Here is a 23,275-nt window from a genome sequence, read left to right as displayed (position 1 = left end):
AATAGGTGCTCTCATAAGAAGGATGTCCTAGGAGCTGAGGGAACACTCAGGGGGAGCCAAGCCCCGACACTTGTGTAGAGCCATGGTAAACATGATGGATACAGATGGCTCCAGGGGAAACCAAAGGACTGCTCAAATCCCTGCTCCTTAACAGCTCCAAGTGCCCCCCCAACCCCCTCCAGAGACAGAATGGAAGCTGGGAGTTTGGCTCTGGTTGGGGTGGGCGTGGCCATGCCTGAGTTCTGACCTGTAGCCCATGGGCTGGTTACCATGTTCATTAAGGAGTACAACGAAAATGTAATGTCACCAACAGAGTATCTTCCTGGGCATGTTGGTACTGGGAAAGCCCGTGAAGGCTGTGGAGTTGAAAACAAGAGTACCTTTTTTCTTGGTAATTCTAATACTGTGTGCAGTGTTTTAAAAATTATACACATGAAAGTATCCAGTCTTATTTGCATGCATTAGGATCATACACCATTTTTAACTGCAGTCCTTGTTTTACCTTCTTCCCATTTTGTTAAAATTCTCCTCCTCACTGCTGCCTTTGTCCCTGTAATCCCTGTTGACAACTTGGTGCTCATCCATGAACACATTTGTCCATACCCACGCATGCACGGGTTTTGTCATTGTTTAACGAATATGGGCTCATTTTATCTACCTCTTGATCAAGTGCTTCTCGTTTAATAATACTTCATGAATAACTTCCTTCTGTTCTCTTAATTTTTATATAAGGAATTGCTGCTCAGATGCCTTTGTTTTTATCAAATGCATTTATTGTTACGGTCTTAGAGGTTTTTCACAGTTAATTTAGTGATGAGGTAAATCTTACTGATTTTCTGGTCTTGAGCTCCCTGTATTTTCCTGGAATAAATCCAAGTTGGTCTCAGGATATGTCCCTTTGGTAGATGGCTGACTTCTGTTATTTGCTAACATGAGTTCAGTTTCTGTAACTAATCTGTCATAAGCCAGATTCGTTAATAGTTTCTCCTCTCATCCCTCACAGGTTTGGGTATTAATATTATGCTTTATAAAATGAATTGGCTTATTATTTTTTAATTGCCTGTTGCCATTTAACAGTAGAATGATGGGTTATTCAGCTTCAAAGCTGTCTGGTCTTGGTATTTCTGAATTTTCCACTTCTTGAATCATTTTGATGATTTTGTTTTTCTAGGAAATCATCATTTCTTCTAGGTTATCAAATTGGTTAACATAAAATGCCTTGCAGTTTAATGATTCTTTTATTTGCTTTTATATTATGCATTTGCTTTTATATCTCTGTTCCCAATGCTTCTCTGTTTTGCATCTCTCTCTCTTTCTCCCCTACTCCCTGAAACCCCCCTCTCTCCTCCTCCTTCCCCTCTCTACTGCTCCTTCCCCTCTCTCCCCACATCCCCCCCACATTTTCCCTCTCTCTTATCCTTAATAGGACATGTGAAGTCTTTTATTATTAGTCTTTTCAAAGAAACACTTTGAGTTTATTTGTCCTTCTTGTATTTTTTATTAGTTTTAAATTTTATCTGTATTATAATTACTTCCTTTCTTTTGATTTATTGAACTGTCCTTTTCTGATGGGTTTAAATGAGTACAAAGTTTCTTTTATTAAAAAAAATGTTTGAAATTGAAAGCAGTTGACACTAAAATCTCCTTAGAGTATAACTTCTGGTGTCTTCTGTAAGTTTTGGTATGAAAAAAATCTCCTTTCCGATTGCTTTCAAGATTTTCTTCAGTACTTTTTTTGATTTCTTCTTTGATCAAAGAGTATATTTCTGCATTTCTATGTAGTTATAATTTTTTGTTACCTAGTTATTTAATTCTGATTTTACTGGATTGTGATCAAAGAACTGTCCTTTAAATCTTTAATTTGGAAGGCTTGTAAAGGTTTTCTTTGTTGCCAAGTATGTAATTAATCTTTACAAATGTGGCATTTCATAGGTGTAAGAAAAAAATGTATGTTTTTTGAGGGAAGTAAGGGTGTCTTTCTGTTTTCTGTGTATCCTTGTTTTTCCCTCTTTAGTAGACATTCCCATTTGAAGAGCTAAAATTTTACCATGTTCTTGCATTTTTAGAGTCTTTAGGTATCATATTGTTAGATGTATACCTACTTATACCTTTTATATCTTCTCTCCAAACTGTGTCTGTAATAATGTCCCTCTTCATCTTAGTACCTATAACCTTAGATCCAACTTGTCTGCTACTAATTTTGCCATTCCTGCTTCCTCTTTTGCCTGGTATCTCCTCGCCTGGTACATTTTTTTCAAACCCTTTTGCCATTTTAAGTACGTTTCTTGAACAGCATGGGTATGTAACCCCCCGTATAGGCACTTTAATTTAGTTGGAGAATTCAGTCTGTATACATTTAAAGTAATGATAAACAGGCATGATTTTTTATTCCTCCCATCCTATTTTATTTTGCTTTTTTCTCTTCCCCATTTTTGATGTTTTTAATCAAGTTTATTCTTTTTCTACTTGATAAATATAGAAGTTCTTTGCATCTTTTGGATAACAGCTTAATTGAGATATAATTCACATGCCATAGCACTCACCCGTCTAATGTGTACAGTTTAATGGCTGTTACTATAGTTACCTATACTAAACCATTAGCACATTTTCATCATCCCCAAAAGAAACCTTTAGCCATCACCCCCAGCCCTAGGCAACCATTAATCTACTTTCGGTCTCCATAGATTTATCTATTTTGGAAATTCCATATAAATTAAATTATGCAATATGTGGTCTCTTGTGACTGGCTTCTCTCAATTAGCAGAATGTTTTCAAGGCTTATCTGTGTTGTTGCACATATCAAAATTCTATTCCTTTTTAAGGCTGAATAATATTCCGTTGACTGGATAGATCACATTTTATTTATCTGTTCATCAGTTGATGAACATTTGGGTTGTTCTTGCCTTTTGGCTATTATGAATAAACCCCAAACCTTCATGTATAAGTTTTTGTGTGGACATAGTTTTCATTTTTCTTGGGTATGTACGTAGGAGTGATATTGGTGTGTCATATGGTAACTCTGTGTTCAACATTTTGAGGAACTACTAAACTGTTTCTAATGTGGTTGCACCATTTTACAAGCCCACCAGCAATGTATAGCAGTTCCAAATTCTTCACATCCCTGCCAACACTTGTTTTGGGGTTTTTTTTATAGTAGCCATCCACATGGATGGGAGGTGGTATCTCGTTGTGGTTTTGATTTGCATTTCCCTAATGACTAGTGATGTTGAGCATATTTTCATGTGCTTATTGGCCATATATATATACTTGTATATTGGAGAAATATGTATTCAAGTCCTTTGCCCATTTCTTAAATTGGGTTGTCTTTTTATTTGTGTTGTAAGAATTCTTTATACAGTCTGGATATGTGTTCCTTGTATATGATTTGCAAATATTTTTCCCATTTAGTGGCTTGTCTTTTGACTTTGTCAGTGGGGTCCTTGGAAGCACAAAACTTGGACATTTTGATGAAGTCCCATTAATTAATTAATTAATTTATTTATTTTAATTGCTTGTACTTTGGTGTCATAGCTGAGGAGCTGTTGACAAGTTTAAGACCACTAATATTTATGCCTACGTTTTCTTCTAAGAACTTTATCATTTTAATTCTTACATTTATGTCTTTGATGCATTTTGAGTTATTTTCTCTGTATGGTGTAAGGTAGGGCTCCAATTTCATTCATTTGCATGTGGATGTTGAGTTGTCTCAGCACCACTTGTTGAAAATACTGTTCTTTCCCCATTTAATTGTTTGGCACCCTTGTCGAATATCAGTTGACTGTAATTTATTTTCCTTTTTTTTTTTTTTTTTGGTCCATTGAGGCATTTTATTTGCACGTATGTATTACATCCCTAGAAAAAGAATCCCAGGATTTTCCCTCCTGTGTATTTTCGTCTTGCTTCTTCAGGGTCCAAGATGCCAGCTGAGGTTGTCAGTACAATGAAACCAAACTGGCGGGACGGGAGAAGGTTATTCTGCCATTTTTCTAGATCTTTCAGTTGTACATCAAATCTGGGGCGGATCACTCCACACTTGTTTAACCTGCCCGTGAGGTTCACAGCAATTTTCCCAGCTCTGTGATCATCAATGATTTCAAATTCGCCAATGTAACCATGCTTCATCATCAGTGAGAAACAGGACGATGACTTTGGAGCATGGCCTAAGAACCTGGCGTTTGCCTCTCTTTTCAGCATTGTTAATGCTCTTGAGAGCATCTGCCAGGACATTCATACACACCATTATGGCCGCACAGAAAGATGGCAGAAAAAACTCTTTCCTTTTAATAATATTTTGTCTCATTCTCCTTCCCTCTCTCATAATTGAATGCATATTTCTCCACCATCATTTGAAAACAACATACTGTTCTCCCAACTATTTTCTTTTTCTTTTTTTTTTAAAGATTTTATTTATTTATTAGCGATACTTTTATTCACTTTTATTATACACCATCATAAAGATTTATTACTATCCTTTTATTTTACGCATGCACACGCACGAAGCACCAAATACAGATTTTGTCTAAATGTCTAAATGACTAAATGTTTGCTTAAGACTGAAGCCAGTTGTAGGGTGAACTTCTAGGATAAAGATACAATGTCTGAAGTTTTTGTTCTTTAAAAAAAGCCTTTGTAGGGCGCCTGGGTGGCTCAGTTGGTTAAGCGACTGCCTTCGGCTCAGGTCATGATCCTGGAGTCCCAGGATGGAGTCCCATATCGGGCTCCTTGCTCAGCAGGGGGTCTGCTTCTCCCTCTGACCCTCCCCCCTCTCATGTGCTCTCTCTATCTCATCCTCTCTCTCAAATAAATAAATAAAATCTTAAAAAAAAAGCCTTTGTATTTAATTAAACATTTTAGGTGTCAGAATTCAGAAGGTTGACAGTATAGTACGGGAATAGTAATTTCTCCGGCTGCTATTGGCTGTTCTGTAACCATGGTCACTTTGCTGCCCATTTGAGAAATGAGATGTTTACTTCCAGTTGGGGTTACGGAGGGACAAGGTGTTTTTGGCTCTCCTGCCAACGTAGGGACTTCTGTTAGTGTTGTCTCCACCTTTTTCCTTAATAGTAGCTCTGGAGGGTGAAGACTTCCCTCCCTCTCCCAGACTCCAGGATTTGCCCAGTACGTGGGATGTTGTGATTTCATTGACATAGTCCCACGAACTAAACCCTGGTTTATTGCTCACAGACGTTCTCTAAATATTTTCAGGAGTAAACTTCAGAGGTTGCCCTCACTTTAATTTTCAATTTCTGGTATTTCTGACTGTAGTTGTTACTTCCTGCAGTCACTTGAGGAAAAACTAGGAATGTGGCATTGAAATAGTGTGCTTTTTGGGATGCCTGGGTGGCTCAGTTGTTAAGCATCTGCCTTCGGCTCAGGTCATGATCCCAGGGTCCTGGGATCGAGCCGCACATCCGGCTCCCTGCTCAGCGGGGAGTCTGCTTCTCCCTATCCCTCTGCTGCTCCCCCTGCTTGTGCTCTCTCTCTCTCTCTCTCTCTCTCTGACAAATAAATAAATAAAAATCTTTAAAAAAAAAAAAGAGAGTGTGTTTTTCTTTCAAGATAATGAAATCATTTCTTAATTTCTGTATGCATCTCAGATTTTGATATACGAACATGGATTTTGGTGTCTACCCTGAGGAGACAATACATACCATGTAAGGAACACTTGTATTCTCATGACATGTCAGCTTGGTTACTCAGAATTCTCTGGGCCCGACAGAAAGGCAGAAACAGGGATGAATTCCTCATTACTCCAGCAGGCTGTCAGCCCTCAAAGGCCTTCTGGATGTGTTTGTGCATCCAGGTATCTGCTGTACAAGATACAGAAAGAGCACATTAGTTCAGGGGGAGAATTTTTCAGTAACACATTTTCCAAGAGCAACATTGTAACCAGGATTCACAGTTTGGGTGGCTCTTGACAATTTTTCATCTTCCGACAACTGAAAGTGATAGTTAGTCTACAGTAATGGTTTTAACATGTGTTTTGAGTGTAGCATTATTTTCTGTAGACTTAAAACTACAAGGAATTGTCTTCCTAAAGGGCATTCTTGTAAGGCCTGTTATTTTCCAGCTTGATTAATGAAAGCAAAATTTTTCTGTAATGCTTTCTTCCTACTCTATATATTAGTTTTCAGGGCTGGATTGAAAGTGATTTATTGTGGATGATGTTACACATGATTGTGGAATTTTTTTCTGCTCCTGGATTTTTAAGGTGGCAGAGTTGACTTTCTGATTTTAATTTATCTTCACTAGATGAAGAATTCTGAATAGGACTTTTTCTTGAAATACTCATAGCCTGGGGGCGCCTGGGTGGCTCATTCAGTTAAGCGTCTGCCTTTGGCTCAGGTTACGATTTCAGGGTCCTGGGATTGAGCCCCGAGTTGGGTTCCCTGCTCAGCGGGGAGTCTGCTTCTCCTGCTCTCTTGCTGTTTCTCACTCTCTCTCAAGCAAATAAATATTAAAAATCTTTAAAAAATATATGCATAGCCTGAATTAAGTGACTATCACATTAAATTCTTTAGGGCTATTTGCTTTAGTATGATGAAAGCTAATACATGAAGTAATTCTACAAAGATTATAGTTATGATATAATTCAAACTCTGTTACTCTGCCTTGTGTCATTACTTAAATTTTCTGTCAATTCTAACTTCTTAAACTATTCTTTTTTTTTTTTTAAAGATTTTATTTATTCATTTGACAGAGATAGATACAGTGAGAGAGGGAACACAGGCAGGGGGAGTGGAAGAGGGAGAAGCAGGCTTCCCGCTGAGCAGGGAGCCCAATGTGGGGCTCGATCCCAGGACCCTGGGATCATGACCTGAGCTGAAGGCAGACGCTTAACGTCTGAGCCACCCAGGCGCCCCTGTCAGTTCTAACTTCTGACGTTTTAATTATATTATGTCTTGGTGTGGATCTCTTTGGGGTTCATCTTTTTTGGAACTCTCTAGGCTTCCTGAATCTGGATGTCTGTTTCCTTCCTGAGGGTAGGGAAGTGTTTAGCTATTATTTATTCAAATAAGTTTTCTGTCCCCTTTTCTCTCTCTTTTCCTTCTAGGACCCCTGTAATGTGAATGTTATTCCATTTGATGTTGTCCCATTGGTCTCTCAACCTGTCTTCACTTTTTAAGATTATTTTTCCTTTTTGCTGCTCTGTGGATGAGTTCCACTGCCCTGTGTTCCAGGTCACTGATCCTTCCTTCTGCCTCATCTAGTCTGCTGTTGAACATCCCAGTGTATTTTTCAGTTGACTTATTTTATTCTTCGGTTTGTGACTTCTTTTTTTTTTTTTAAGATTTTTTATTTATTTATTTGATAGAGAGAAGCACAAGTAGGCAGAGAGGCAGGCAGAGGGAGAAGGAGAAGCAGGCTCCCCGCTGAGCAGGGAGCCCGATGTGGGACTCGATCCCAGGACCCTAGGATCATGACCTGAGCCGAAGACAGCTGCTTAACCGACTGAGTCACCCAGGCGCCCCCGGTTTGTGACTTCTATTCAGTACTTTTTATATTTTCTGCCTCCTTATTGAAGTTCTCACTGCGTTCCTGTGTTTATCCTTTCTTTTTTTTTATAGGTTTATTTTTTTTAAAGATTTTTTTTTTATTATTTATATATTTGAGAGAGAGAGAAAATGGGAGGGTCAGAGGGAGAAGCAGGTTCCCCGCTGAGCCCGGAGCCTGATGCGGGGCTCGATCCTGGGACTCCAGGATCATGACCTGAGCCGAAGGCAGTTGCTTAAGCAACTGAGCCACCCAGGCACCCTTAGGTTTATTTATTTTAGAGATGAGAGAGAGCAAGTGAGTACGAGTCGGGGAAGGGGCAGAGGGAGAGGGAGAGAAGCAGACTCCCCGCTGAGCATGGAGCCCCAATGCAGGGTTGATCTCATGACCCTGAGATCACAACCTGAGCTGAAATCAAGAGTTGGACGCTTAACTTACTGAGCCACCCAGGGGCCCCATGTGCATCCATTCTTCTGATTTCAGTGAGCATCTTTATGACCGTTGAACTCTTTATCAGGTAAATTACTCATTTTAGTTTTATTAAGGTTTTTTTTCTGGGTTTTTTTCTTATTTTTTGCTTGGAACATATTCCTCTGTTTCCTTATTTGCTTGGCTGTTTTTATGTCTTAGGCAAAACAGCTCTTCTCCTAATCTTGAAGGAGCGGGCTTCTGTAGGAGATGAATCTAATGGGTCAGCTTTGCCCTAGCTCTTGGTTGTCTAGTGAACCTTTGTGATTGCCTAAGCAATCCATTTTGTACTTGATAGGTCTCAGTTGTTGAGCGTCGGGCAGGACCTGCCAGTGTTCCAAAGTTGGGGGGCGGATCTCAGCTCTAATTTCAGGCTGATTAGATACCTCAGACCATAGTTCCTAAAGTAAGGAAATACAGACAGTCCCAGGGGACTGCAATTATGAACCCTGCTGGCTTCCAGACTAGGCAGGCAACCTGGAGGTTTACAAAGCAGGAGCTTCTCCCTGAGGAGTGAGGGGTTTGTGCCCCACAGCAGGCACCCCATCCCTTGGGACCTGCAAACAGACCCTGGGCAGCAGTTGCAAAAATCAGGGCTCTGGATGAATGTATCAGCTCCTTTCTGGGAGGTACTGGTGAGCTATAGCAAAGCTACAGAGAATGCAAAGATGGTGTCTCCTGGCCTGTGTTCCCTGGGAGCACTTTCACAGCCTCTAGACATGTGGCAAACCTGAAGTCTGCCTCTCAGGCTGAAGCTCTAGGGCAAGTAAATAGGCTTTTTTTCACAGGAGGTCTGGGGGTGTGTTTCAGTCGGCTGTCTGTGCAGTGCCCTGGGTTTGGTAGCCTGCCAAGAGCTGTCTCTCTGACTGTTTTAGTCTGCTGGGAATCAGGAATATAAGCCCCCACCTGCCACCAGAGCCAGGCCACCAAGGAGGGTCCCCTGTGTGGTCCGTGCTCACTCGCTGGCTTTAGTGAAGCAGCTGGAGAGTGCAGGGGTGGGCACGCCCCCCACTTTGGCCGGGCAGCGAGAGATTGCAAGTACTGCGTACACCCCTGGTTTAGCAGGGCTGAGGGAGATTGCAAGTTCTACAGCCGCCTGCGTTAACAGCACCAGCAAGGCCGAAGGACGGTGCAGAAACGGTGCCCACCAGTGCCCCCATCCATGAGAGAGTCCCAACAGGCCCCTGCCCCTTGGGCAGACTCTTTTAAGATTAGCAAACAGATCTTTGTCATGGGGCACCAGGGTGGCTCGGTTGGTTGGGTGTCCGACTCTGGATTTCCGCTCAGGTAGTGATCTCAGGGTCGTTGGATTGAGTCCCGCATCAGGCTCTGCACTCAGCATGGAGTCTGCTTGTCCCTCCCCCTCTGCTCTTCCCCCGGCTTGCACGCGTGCATGCTCTGTCTCAAATAAATAAAATCTTAAAAAAAAAAAAAACCAACCAGATCTTTTTTACAAATAATCTAGACACTTTCCAAACTGCTGCTTTTGCCCTGGTCCCCAGGATGGGCAAGTCTGTGCACAGGCCCTTCAAGAGTGCAGTCTCTGTTCTCTTCTTTGGGTCTCCTAGACTTAAGCCCTGTTGTTTTTCAAAGCCAGGCATTTTGGGGGCTTATCTCTCTGGTGCAAATCCCAAAGGGTTGGGGTGCTTGCTGTGGGGCACACCCCCCTGGCCCCCCAGGGAGAAGCTCCAGCTTTGTGAGAGCCGTCCTGATTGTGGGTTACTGCACTGGGGTGGGGTTTTGGGCAAGACCACGCCTCTGCCTCTCCTACACACCTCCATGTGGTCTTTTCTCCGCTGTTGTGGAAGAGCTGTTCAGCTAGTTTTCAAGTCTTTTTCAAGGGAGTTTTTTTATACCTATCTGTAGATCCAGAGTGTCTGTGGGAGGAGATGAGTTCGTGGTCCTCCTGTGTTTCCATCTTGGACCGCCTACAACTGTCAGTTCTAAAAGGAAAGGTATTCTTTCTAAAGTTATCTGAACAACATACTCTTTATATTTGTAATATTTGGACTCACTGTCATTCTGTTTCTCATTTTAAGTATTTGAAAGCTCTTAATCTTACTTTCTGTGTGTAAAATTATCAGCTCTTCCAATCTTTATTGCAACATTTTACCCTTCCTATAAAAATTACACATTTATATTTTAGCTTCTGGGACTTCAACATGGAAAGTACATAAGGTTCTATTTCCAGGCTGAGTTACACCTAGAATGCTGAATTGAATGTGAAAGTGAATGCTCAGGTATTCATAACAAATCTGAATTACAGGTCTTGTGCATATCACCGAGAGAGTGATGCTGCTTAGGCGTGGTGGGAATCTACGCGCTCAGATGCCAGTGATCAGTCATCAATTCAGGGGTGTCAGAAATAACACTGAGGTAGGCATCCCCCATTCAGCCTTGCCAAGGCCAGTGTTGGGTCATCGGCCATGAGTTTTCTCTCCACAGAATCTTGGTTTTGGTCTGTCTTTTTGTAGAGCCTTTTCTTGCTTATTTTTCTCTGCTGTGGTGTGAGGTGCCTAGTAGTAGATGCTCTGAATTCTTTTCTTCAAATATCTTCTCTCTTTTTCTGGATAGCAGAATGAGATCTTACATGGGGGAGCTGTTCTCACGTTCTGTGGAGCACAGAGCTGCCTCAGCATCCAGGGCTGACCCCACAGTGTCACTGCGCCGTCCACAGCCTGTCTGTGTCCATTTCCATCTCGGGTCCCAGTTCATTCTGCCTGAGGGGTTGTCTTTTCCCTCCCCCTTTCTCCTTAGGTTCAGAAATGTTACTAGCATTTGCCTCTGTGTGTCTTTTCTTATCGCTTCTGTCCAGAGCTGGTCCCCTTTGTTGCCCCCCCCTTCATCTGTCCTTTTTCTCAGTCTCAGGATGCAGCCTTAGAGTTTCATATCTGCTCCTTTAAGATTTCCATCTCTTCACACTGGTAATCTCTGCTTTGTGCTTTCTTGGACTTGATTTTCTGAGTCAGTGGTTCAAGAGTCATGTGTGACTACCTTCACCTTCTCTTTGTGTGAAGAGGTTAGTTGGAAGTTCATGGTCTTTCTGGTTTTCTTTTTTGGTTTTTGTTTTTTTTTTATTTACAGGAAATCTTTTTTTCCCTGTGTGTTACAATTGAATCTCTTTGAGTACTATTATTATTATTTATTTAAAATTGAAATTGTCCATAGCTCTCTCTTCTTGGGTGTGTGATCTGTTTCTTCTGAGCCATCCTACTTTCTGCCGTGAGACCCTTGGAAGGGGGCTTATCTTTCTTTGGGGGCCCAGGGGACTGGGGCCGGTGGAGTAGAAAGCAGCTGTCCCTGTGTCCACAGCTGACAGCTGCAGCACCCTCCTGCCCCCTCCCCCCCGCCCCCAACGCATTCTCTGAGGCTCAGGGGCAGGAAGCACTGCCTCTTCTTGCAGTTGTTTCTCTGCCTCGGGAGCCTGGGGATCCGGGCAGAGCACGCAGGCCAGCGCTGACCTTCCTGCTGGGTCCACAGGTGTCTTCCGGCCTCCTGCTTCGGGCGCTCCAGGGCCGGTCCCTCCAGCTTGAGGCAGAAAAAGCCTGCAGTGCTTCCTGCCTGGAGCCACCGCCTGTGCACCCAGGTACCTGCGGTTCTCAGTGCTGGACCAGCAGAGTCGGGGCGGGAGTGGGGAGAAGGCAATGCTAGGGTCACCATCTTCTTTCAAAGAGAAATGTGAAAGACGTGATCTCGAGGAAAAGAATAAAGGTTTATTGGGCAGTGCATCACTGAAATGCCTTTATTTCACACTTAAATAAGTATCGTTGTCCCCATTATACCAGTGAAGCAGCCTGGGAGATTAAGTGATTGACCCAGTAAGGCATAGTGGTGGAACCAGGGGGTGAACCCGCTGTGCTTTTTCCGCTCCCCCCATCTCTTTCTGAGAGGAGAGGCCAGGAGGTGCCTGGCCTGCAGGAAGCGCTTAAGGTTAGTTTTTGCTGCTAGGTGGCACTCTGCCGTCCTCGCGGTTACAAGCCTGTGGGTGCTTTGGGGAAAATGGATTTCTTTCCAACGGGATTTATGTCCAGAGCTTCCATTATTCAAACTTTTTAACAAAGTCTTGGTCAGGTAGTTGCTTGGATGAATACAAGAAGCCACTGAGGGCAGAAGTCACCCCGAAGAACCTTATTCTTGAATACCAGGTTCAGTGACCATGTAAGCAGATGCCTGAAGCTTCCATTGGCAGGGGCTTGCATGAGTTCTGCTTAGGCTGAATATTACATAATTGAGGCATATTAAAATGTTGCTCTTGCTATCACAAAAGGCTTTGGGTTTGGTCTTTTAGGATAGCTTGACCTATTTTCCTCATTGTCTACCTAGAGATTAAAAGAGCAGATCCTGAGAGCCAAGAGGATGCGGGCACGGTTTTCTGGTGCAGGCTCAGCCAGGTTCCGAGACTTTGCCCGGCCCATGTCAGCATCTGTCAAAGAGCTTAGCCGGCGCCAGATCTGAGGAAACCTGGACCGTTTCTGACGTAATGTTGGGTTAAGTTTGAGAGTATAAAGAACAACAGACTTGAGTCAAAATTCCTTAGTCTCCTTTGAGTCCAGCCAAATCGTTGAATTCTCCAACTTCCCAGTCTCTACCGATTTCACTTGGCAAAGTAACCTAACCTGAGCCTCAGTTTTCTAATCTGTAAAATGGGGGAATAGTAGCTACCTCACTGCCTTTTTGGAAGGGATCGTATGTTTGTAAAGCATGTGTAATATCAAGCCCATAGCAAATGCTCCGTGAATGTGAGTCCCTGTCCCTCCCCTCTGTCTGCTGCTTGAACCCTTCTGGGCTTTTCTTAAGGGTAAAGAGGAGAGATACTGGGCCATGTAAACAGTTTGTGTGGGGCTTGCTTGGTCCGTGAGCGCCCCAGGCTCACTCCCTTTGAGGTGATTACTCATGTATTTATGTGAATGTTGGTGTTGCTTAGAATCAATTCTCAGGGAATCTGTTGCTCATGAGGTTTGGTTATAGAATATGATTAGTAATGGTTGGCATTGATCATTCCTTTTTTCCAGGAAAGACTGGGGAAATCTGAGAAATCAGAGGTTTTAGCTGGACCCAAAGGCAGATCCCCCCATCAGCGATCAGCCATCGCTCCTGGCAGGGGCTTCTGGGGCTGGGGTCCTGCTGTCTTACAGTGTGAGACAGTTTCAGAGCCCATGCCCTCCCCCCCCAGCTCTCTCTGCACCACGTTCCTGTCCGGGTCACCTCCTGTCTTGTTGGGGGCTGGCAGGTATTAGTGCTGTGTGGTGGGGGTGAGGCGAGCACACTGGACCCGCGGGCCCCACACAGGCCCACGCACAGGGGTGAAATGCCAGTGACTAGTGGCAAAAAATGTGGCCTGAGGTCTCTAGTCTGGGAGATGCCTGGCAGCAGAAATCCCAGGTCAGCGGACAGAGGAGGTGTGAAACCCGATTACTTACAAATACCAGCACGTTTTCAGTCTCTTTTACCCTCTGCAAATGAGAGGAGAATGAGACTCTCGTGCAGTGTTTTCCTTCTGGGTCTGGCTGCCCGCTCCACCTTCAGAAGGAAGGGCCCAGTGCTGCAGCCGTGGGCTCGCCGAGCTTGACCACGCAGGCAGCTCCCCAGCCTGACCGTGGCGGGGACCGAGCCCTTGTGGCTCGCTCCGCCCTTTGACCTGCCCGTGTGACAGGGCTCTGCTCTCGGGGCTTTCTCAGAGCCCTGCTTGGGGCCCTTTGCTGCTCGCCCTTCTCTCTTGCCCCAAGAGCGGGCCTTTGGTCCTGAGGTCCTCCGTGGGACAGTCAGGAGTCCCCTGTGGGAAGAGCCACCTTGCTGTCAGCAGCAGTCACCGAGCACGTCTGCATGCGCTGGCCCGCACCTTCACGCACCCCCACTGGCCGTGAGCATCGCCATGTCTGACATGCACTGTCTGCACCCCACGGTGCAGGAGGCGTGACCCATGGGGATGCTCGCTACCTGGGGTGTCTGTGACCCGGGTGGGCTCCTGTGACCCTGGGGCCAAGGCCGATGTCCCTTCCTCAGACCACACAATCTCCCTAAAAGTGAGCACGGCCCATCCCTGTCTGACGGTCTGCATGGAGCAGTCCCTCCTGGGAGATGCCAGGCGTCGGTGGGAGGGGCAGAGTGCTGAAGGGGACGGTGGTGCTTCCAGGGTAAGTGTAGACATCATGATAAAATCGCCGGGGTCTTAATGGCTATGTCAGAGCCCTGACCCTGTGTCCTCCTAGCTGGGTGACCTCTCTGAGTCCATTTTCTCATAAAGTGGAGAAAGATCAACAGAACTCAGAGGATGGTTAGAATTAATGTGTCTAACATTTGTAAGTCTCTCTCTTAGCGCCTGGCACAGATGAGGTCCCCAGTGAGGGCTGGCACTCGCCCTGTTGCTCTGCATCCTCGCAGTGGATGGTGAACCAAACAAATTCTTATCGAGCACTTACTCAGTTCAGGCTCGTCAGTGGACAAAGCCGATCCTTGCGTTCTAAGGGGGGAAGCAGACAACAAGCACCAATCGGGACAAACAGATGGCTATTCAAATGGAGGTGTTTCAGAGGACAGGAACAGTAGACAGGACTAGGGGCCTTGGGAATGATGGAGCAGGGAAGGGGGCTCAATCGTGGAGTTAGATAGGGCAGACAAGATAGGCCCCATTGAGAAGATAAGATCTGCGCGAAGGCTTTCAGGACGTGAGGGAGTTGGCCAAGTGGATACCCGGGGAGTGGGGGTTCCTCCCATCCAGGCGGGTGAGTGGCCAGCATATGAGGCCCACGGTGGCAGTGTGTGTGGAGGGCAGGTGCCAGGAGGGGCAGGTGGCTGAGGAGGAAGACGGGGGAGGAGGGGGAGGAGGTCACAAGGGTAAAGGGTGGAGGTGGGTCATGTGGGGGGCCTTCCAGGCCATCTTAAGGACATGGCTTTTTCCTTTGAGTGAAATGGGAGCCTTTGGAGTGTTTTTTAGCAGAGGGTAATGTGGCCCAGTGTAACTTTTGAAGAGCTGCTCTGAGCGCAGGGTGAGAACAGAGCACGGGGCGGGGGGGGTGGGCAAGCATAGGCCGAGGCCCCCGCCACAGGCTGACAGGAGATGGTGGAGGAGTGGACGCTGTGAGCTGTGCAGATTCCAGTTGTGTGTTGGAACTAGATGCAGCTGGGTACTCACATGGGTCGGATGATTCAACCTTGGGAACCGAGGGTTGGAGGGATCTCCACCAGTGTTGACAGAGGAAATACGCATCATTTTGCTAAAAGTTTAGATTTGGTATCGAGTGAAGATGCCATCAGCAGGACCTTCCCGACATGGTGCCGTCATGTCCGCTCTGCCTCCAGCCGCTGTCTGGCCTGGTGGACGTCGCCCGTAGTGGCTGAGTTCCTAGGCGTCGAGGAGCTGGGCCTAACCACTTTGACCTGTAAGGGGAGCACATGCTGGAGTCGCTGGACCAATGGGAGGCCAAGGCCAAGGAGGGGGGTTAACTCTGCTGAAGGACCCCTCCTGAGACGAAGGCCTCCCCTGGGCGTCTCCAGGCAGAACCTTCTGCTCATTGAGTAGTTGGCTCCCTGAGGAGATACCAAGTGGGCATCAGCAAGACGGGGAGGGATTTTTGTGTGTGTGGGATTAGGGTTGCCGGATAGAATATAGGCTGCCAATTCAATGTGAATTTCAGATAACAAATAATGTTTGAGTGGGCATATCCAAAAGCTATTGGTTCTTTATGGGAAATTCACATTGAGCTAGGCATCCTGTATTTTATTTTGCTAAATCTGGCTACCCTCTCTTGGCGTGTTCTTGCTAATTGATGGGCTGCACCTGAGCCTGTCTGCCACCTAGTAACCTGTGAGGGTTGCCAAGTAACAGGACTTGACTTTGAAAGAACCATTTAATCTTGTGGGGAAAACGCTGTGCCGGGTTCCTGGCTCAGTCAGTCTCCATTTCTGGGCTGCGAGGGAGGACCTCGTCCTGAGCGCTGATCAGAGCCCCCTGTGTGTCCTGCCCTTCCTCTTCTGTTTTCCCCAGATGAGTTGCTCCAGGGGATGGAGTGCGCGCCCACTGCTGGGTTTTAAGTTGTATCAGAAGTGACAGTGCTGGCTGTGAGGCAGGTCTTCCAGCTGCTGCAAACCCAGGACTGGGAACGGTAGGGGTGGAGTCAGGTGCCAGGAGAACAGATGCCTTGGGCTGGCTCTGTCCTCTAAGGGCTTATGGTCTGTTCTGGGGAGACCTCTGCTTCCAGCCCTATCCTGAGCATCCACTCTGCTAGATATCACCTCCCATCTGTATGAGCTGATTATGCCCTCGCCCCCCAAATTTGTATGTTGAAGTCCCCATTCCCAGCACCTCAGAATGTGACTGTATTTGGAGATAGGGTCTTTAAAGAGATAATAAAGTTAAAATGAAGTCATTGGGGTGGGCCCTAATCCAATAAAACTGGTGTCCTTATAAGAAAACATTAGGACACAGATACACACTGAAGGAAGACTATGTGAAGACAGGGAACAGATAACCATTTACGAGCCAAGGAGAGAGGCCTCAGGAGAAACTACCCCTGCCCACACCTTGATCTTAGACTTCTAGCTTCCAGAACCGAGGGACAATACAGTCCTGTTGTTTAAGCCCCCCAGTCTGTGGGACTTTGTTAGAGAGCTCTGGCAGACAATAGACCATTGTATAAGGAAGTGTGACAAGACACGTGAGTCACCAAGGCAGGCAGGCTGGACTCCAGGGGTTGAGGGGAGGTGGTCTCAGTTCTGTGTGCCATTCAACCCTTTGCTGTTCGGGACTCTCAGGAGCCTGTGAGATTTCTGGGACCAGAAGCGCCATGTCCGATGTGAAGGTGAAGCATGGGAGGCGAAGGACTTCCTCTGCAGCGTGCTGCCCCTGGCCTGGGCATTGGTGGTCCCTGACCAGCGGGGCCTGGTGCCCATGCTGGGGACTCTGCCCCCAGAGCCAGCTCTGTGTTTTCACAGGCTCACAGCTTTGGAGCTGGGTTCTTCCTGGCAGCATCTGTGTAAGCTCTACAGAAGGCAAATGGAAAGCTCTACATAAGGAAAATGTCAGCCAGCTCAGAAGCTCTGGGACTGTTGATCTTCCTTGAGGAGATCTAAGTGCTTTATGTGTTTTAGCTGTAACATCCCTGCAGAAGAGTGTATGATCTTAAGTCACAGCTCGATGGATTTTTGCATATGTATATGCCCATGTGTTCCTGGAGGAGGTTTTGAAAATAATATTATCCTAGAGCTATTTTTATGGCAATGACATCTTTGAGTAATTATAATTCATAAATACGTCCACCCAGTCAAAAACTAGGAATTTGAGGGGCGCCTGGGTGGCTCAGTCGTTAAGCGTCTGCCTTTGGCTCAGGTCGTGATCCCAGGGTCCTGGGATCGAGCCCCGTGTCGGGTGTCCTGCTCAGCGGGGAGTCTGCTTCTCCCTCTCCCTCTGCCTCTGTCCCTTCCCCCGCTCATTCTCTCTCTCTCTCTCTCCTCTCTCTCAAATAAATAAAATCTTTAAAAAAAACTGGGAATTTGAAGACTTGGGTTAATTGGAGGGAGGAACAGCAAAACTTGATTCTAGGTTATTGGTTTTGTTATGCTCTAGAACTTCAAATTATAGAGTTTCTACTTTTTCCATGTGAATGGTATTGGGGAGTTTTTGCTTTAGATTCTGGAGTTAGGGAAACAGTCTCCTGAATTTAAATTGGAGAAGTTAGCTGGTGAGGTTAGCAAAGCCAAATGGTAGTTCCACTCAGCACATCAGTGCAGCTTGAAGCTTGGCTCCCCCCCGCCACCGCCGCCCCCCAGCCTTAGGGGCCTGATCCAACATGACAGGAGGGAGTTTCATCTGCAGAGGCTAGGTTGAAGGTTTCATGTGAGCATGCAGGCGTGCATGTGTGTGCACGTGTGTGTGCATGTGTGTGGGCACATGTGTGGGTGGTTGTAGACCTCAGTATTCTGGATTCCCTCTCTCAGCCAGAGAGAGCTGAGGATTTGGCATAAATCAAAATGGAACTCTGTGTCCAGAAGCACCAACGTGCCTCCCAGCCATCGTCTTAGGACCCTGGAGTGTGACTCCACACACCTAGAAATGGTCTGTAGGTAAGGTACATGAAGTTTCAAGATGCCCCTTCTGATTTACTGATTTTATAAAAGCTGAGTGATTGTTTTGCATTAGTACCTTATGAACAGGCTTGTTACACTAATCTCTCTGATCCTCACAACCATGCCGTGGGAAGGCTGTACTCTTGGCTTAAAAGATGGAGGCTCACGTGGGCCACGGGCAAGTCAGGTGCACCCTGGGTTTTGCAACCCTGAAGCCCAGGGTCATCTGTGACACCCCTCGTGCATGCTGTCCTCTGCCTCCACGGAGTGTCTTGGAGTACGTGTGGAAGGTTACCAACTCAGTATGAATGAGTGTGTACCGCTGTGGGTGTCCCAGGCATGCCTTAGCTATGGAGGCTCACCACTCTCTATTTTTTTTTAAAGATTATTTATTAGAGAGAGAGAGAGAGAGGAGGGAGAATGCATGAGCAGGAGGAGGGGCAGAGGGAAAGAGAGGGGAAGCAGACTCCCCGCTGAGTGGGGAGCTTGACAATGTGGGGCTCGGGCTCAATCCATGACCCTGAGATCAGGACCTGAGCGGAAACCAGGAATCGGATGCTTAACTGGCTGAGCCACTTAGGTGCCCCTCACCACCTCCTACTGTAAAAACAGTCCTGCAAGCCCCAGGCTGGAGACCCTCATAGAGGCAGGAGCTTAGGGTGTGGAGGAGGAGTTTGGGGAGAGAAGGGGAGGAGTGAGGAGACCAGAGGAGTTGGGAGGAGGAGGAGGGGGAAGAGGGAGGAGAAGCAGGAGCCATGAGAGCTGTGGGATGGAACGTCTGTCCTCCTGGCACCCAGGAACACCGCTCCTGAATGCAGTGGAAGAACAGGGTCCCTTAGTCCCAGTGAAAGTTTTATGGAAAAGTACGTGGAGGCTGGTGAGGGCGGTTGGCAGAGTTCACCAGGCATGTTGTCCCGGGTCACAGGTGCGGGATTGGGGGGGGGAGCACCTTACCTGTTGTGCTGTGGAAATAGTCCTGACCAAGGGGTCAGTGATCTCCAGGGAGATACAAAGATAGTAGCATATTTTGTTGAAAACTTGGGTGAGGCATAGGGGACTTGTTCTTTTGAGGAGCCACAGGTGGGGTTTGAATAAGAGAAGTCTGGGATTATGGAAGATTTACAGTCCAGCCAGGGAGACTGAATGAGTAAGGGAGGAAGGAGCGGGTGGAAGCCAAGGGTGTGGGGATGGGGGCCATGGGCGGGCTCTGGGGGCTGCAGTAGGAGCGGTGGGCCCTGCAGCCAGGAGCCTGCAGGGGGGCAGAGCAGACCCTTTAAAAGCCACCTGGGCTTCTAAGCAGAGTGTGGGCTGGGTGGGGCCCCAGGGGGAAAGCTCCTTTTTTCTGAACTCTGGTTCTTGGCCTGTCATGGATGCTGGGATTGGGCCAGAGCAGATGTGGTCCATGCTCTAGGATGGACAGACCTGCCTGGGTGGGTGGGTGGGTTCCTCCTTTCCTTCTGTGCACCCTGCGGTCTCCTGAATCCTGGTGTCCCCTGTCACAGCACCGGCCTCACACCTGTCCCAGAGCACACATACTCCTCCTCCCTTTTCCTCGCCCATCCCTCTCTTATTTCTCAGCACCGCCTTCCTTCACCCCTGCCCCCCGGCCACACACCCCTCCTCGCCACCCCCCTTCAAATTGAGGGTCCAGCTGTGTCTTACCACCCACCTGCTGCTCCAGGCTCTTTAGTTAAGCTCCGTGGAGTCTGGTGCATTGTTCCCCAGGCCCCATGGGGTGGATGGCAAGGCTTGGTGGGGGATTTCCATGGATGAGAACCCTAGCTGGAACAGGAGCATGGTCAGGGGACAGAAGCTCCTGAGGAGCCATTCAGGCCCTGGGGACACAGGTCATGGACCCAGTTGGAGGTGAGGGCCCTAGGGGCCACGGAGCAAAGGTGTTGGTGCTGGAAATCTCGATAATGCTCTGGTAGAGGATGGATTTCCAAGGAGCTCTGAAAGGATGGACAAGAGGATAAAAGGGTAGGACAGAGTCCTGAGGTGGCTGCCCTGGGCGCCATGCCGTGGTTCTGCCCTCCAGGGCTCTTGTGAGTGAGAGATACAGTGACAGAGCTCTGGGTGCTTTTTAACTGAACTTTGGATGGGGGAAGAGCTGCCTGGAAGTAAAAGACATTTGAAGCTTCAACTTAAAACAGGCTCAGATGGTGGCCTGTCGTCAAAGCCTTCCGCCTCCACGGCTGGGCTTTGGCCTTCCCCGGCTGCTTGCCTGTTCCCACCCAGTGGGACAGACTGCAAAGTCATCCCAGCCCAAGACTCCGGTGCCCAGCAGAGGTGGGCCCAGGCATCCTGATACCCCGGGGCTTCCTCTTCGGGGCCACACCCCTCCCTGTGACACGGGGCTCTCCACACCTCTCAGCACAGCCCCTGTGTGGAATGGGGGCTGGGAGGCCACCTGGAATGGGTGTCCAAGACCAAGCCCAAAGTTGTATCTTCTGTCCTTTCTGAGTTGTCTCTTCTCTCCGTCTTGCTGTAGTCAGCACATACTACGGGTGTAGACTTTTCTCAGTGATGCCTCAAGCCCTGCAATGGAAGGCCCTGGTAGAAATCTAAGTGGCAATTACCTTCTCTGCTCCAGCCTTCAGGACCCAGGGCATGTGAAGGGAGCAGGGTGCAGATGCAGAAACAGTGTTTGATGCTGATGCAGATGTGGTCCTCTGCGCCTGGAAGTCATCTTGTTAGTTGGCCCCAGCTAGGGTGCCACCCTGCACTCCTAGGTGAGGGAGCAGGTGGGGGGATTTGGGCACCACCACCAAGAAGAAGAGCTGTTGCTTGCGTGCTCAGCCTGGAATCAGGTGTTCAGCATTCATTGCATTAGAGATAGATAGAAACCCCTCAGTTTACAGATAGAAGGGAGCAGAGACCCAGAGAAGTTAAGCTCTAGATGCAGAGCCGAGCCTGATGCCACAGCTCCCCTGGATCCATGTGTGGGTATGTGCACACTGTCCAGAAGGCCACTTGGGCTAGTGGGAAGGGGGCACGTGTTGCTTCCTGCGGGGATTCCCAAGCAAACCGCTGCTGGTCTACGGTCAAGTTACTGTTGGTCCACAGTTAAGAGGAAAAATAAGGACCCTGGGGTGCTGCGTAAAGCTAAATGTGTTTTTGATTGCAATTCCATTCTTTTTATTTTTTTTTATGTTAAAATGATTAAAATCATGATTGAGGTTTGGTGGGGGAGGGCACTCACGGCAAAATAATCTTTTGGAAACCCTTTGGGTTCCCTTCTGTTTTTTAAATTGTCACTCATGTGTGAAATTGAAAAGCCCATGAACATGAATGCCTTCAGCAGCCTCCTCCCCACCACTGATCAGGGAGGGTCCTCTCTTGGCCAGAACTGGGAACATGCTCACTCACCGTCTCCAGGAGGCTCGGTGCCTCCTGGCCTCATTCCACATGGGAGCTTCTCCGAAGCCTGAGGAGGGCCCGCTCTTCTCCTGGGATCAGCACCTTGGAAGTTCACCAAGGCACTTGAAAAGAAAAAATTCAAAGGAAGTAAGATTTTCATTTGGGTTTTGAGATCTGGGTATGAAGCTTCACAGTCCTGGTAAGCATCAATCCTGCCTTTTCCTGTAAAAAGTTCATTTCATCTCTGCTCTTTTCTGACCACATCATTAAATGAGTGAATGCCCAGCAGGATGCCTGCATCTGGCTCCCTGTGGCCCCCTTCTCTGGGGCAGGCTTGGGCTGCCGCTGAGCCTGGAAGAAAGGCATGCATTTTGTGGCTTCAGTTTTATCTAATGGTATCATGAAGATCAGTGCCAGGCGTTTGGTGCTGCTTAATAATTGTAAGGCCCATTTTATTTATTAGCTATTAGAAATGGTGAGGGTGAGGTTTATTTCTCTTGGAAATAGCACACTCTCTTAATTGCACCAAAAGCACCACAGGAGCTGTGTTCTGTGGATGGCCAAATACCGCTCTCTGTCCGCACAGGAGCGCACAGTTTGGTCCTAGAAGCTGTTCTAGTTCAAAGAGAAAAGCATGTGCTAACTTAGCACATAAGGCGTTGACCTGGAGGGGAGGGGTTGTTGTTACATTGCTGATGTTACATTTGTATGGGGTGTTACGCTTTTCGTGGATGCCGGCGTTCTGTGTGGGTCGCGCCATAGTATATGCCATCTTATAATGATGCCATTTGAGAAGTCTCTCTGTAAACACTCTGTTACATCCCTGTGGGGAAGGACAGAGCAAACACATCTTTTTCCTAGGAGAGAAAATGAGGGGGCAAAATTGGAAAATTGCTAAATTATAGTACCATGTGCAGTTTCTGAATCTTTCCTAAATGTTCTGATGACTAAATAAGAGAGTGAGTCAGGACCCTGTATGAGACCCTCACTTTGCGCTGTTGTGAGTTTAACCCCCATCTGCTTGGTTCCAGATGTCTGCTGACAGTGACTGATAGGCTGGCAACAGCTCCTCACTCCACCCCCACCCCCCTAAAACACATACACTTGGGCAAACCCTGTCCTTGGCGATGAGCCCCTGCTTTCCAGATGGCCTACTAAGCCAGTCACCCTGGCCAGTCAGTAGGAAGTGGAGGTGGAGAAGCTGACCCCGAGCCCCTGCCAAAACCCACACCCGCTGAGTCAGCCTCCCGGCTGCTGTGAGCAGCAGGTGCAAGCCGGCCTCCCTGGAGCAGGCAGGTGGGGGGGCGGGTGGAGTTGGGAAATGCTCTGACAGTTCTAAGCCCAGATCCCCGCTCTGGGCGAGATACCCCTAGCTTTAGACTTGGTTTGCCCTCACTCTTGTCGAAGCCCAGCAGCAAAGACAGACAGGAACGCAACTGTTGTCAAATGAGCGTTGATTGAGTTTGCTGCAGTGAGAACGTGCACCAGACTGGATGGCTTGGAGGAGGGGGTTGGGAGGAGCTCTGTACAGGGATTGGGCTTCTGCTGGGTGATTTTCAGACAGGTTTGAGGCAGCCGAAGCTAGTTCTGCATTGGGGGGTGTCCAGACCCATGAGTGATGGAGCATCCTGGTCATTTGTCTAGAAGGTGGAGGTTTGGCGTGGGGCTGGAGCGGTATGGGCAAAGCTCCGGTAGTAGATGGAACAAGAGATGCTTAGTTATTCTGATGGTTGCAGAGTGCCCCTCCGCCGGGTGTCCCCCCACATAACGGGCTGGCCTCATCTGATGATTGTTACATTCCAGGGCATCCTAAGTTCCGTGGTGAATATCCCAGCCTGGCTGTCGGCAGTTTCTGGGCTCTGCTTGATTTTCTCACCCTCCCACTTCCTCT

At 47.5% G+C, this 23,275-nt stretch overlaps 1 protein-coding gene and 1 pseudogene across 3 annotated transcripts in view; one reads left to right on the top strand and one right to left on the bottom strand.

The window, feature by feature from the left end:
• PGBD5 (piggyBac transposable element derived 5) overlaps positions 1-23,275 on the top strand; it is a 96,937-nt gene that overhangs the window by 11,537 nt on the left and 62,125 nt on the right. The window lies entirely within an intron of this gene.
• LOC118012892 lies at positions 3,813-4,243 on the bottom strand (annotated as a pseudogene).

This window comes from Mirounga leonina, unplaced genomic scaffold, assembly GCF_011800145.1.
Source record: "Mirounga leonina isolate KUSES-001 unplaced genomic scaffold, KU_Mleo_1.0 Mir_152, whole genome shotgun sequence".
Lineage (NCBI taxonomy): Eukaryota > Metazoa > Chordata > Mammalia > Carnivora > Phocidae > Mirounga > Mirounga leonina.
This window is presented reverse-complemented; position numbering and strand designations above follow the sequence as displayed.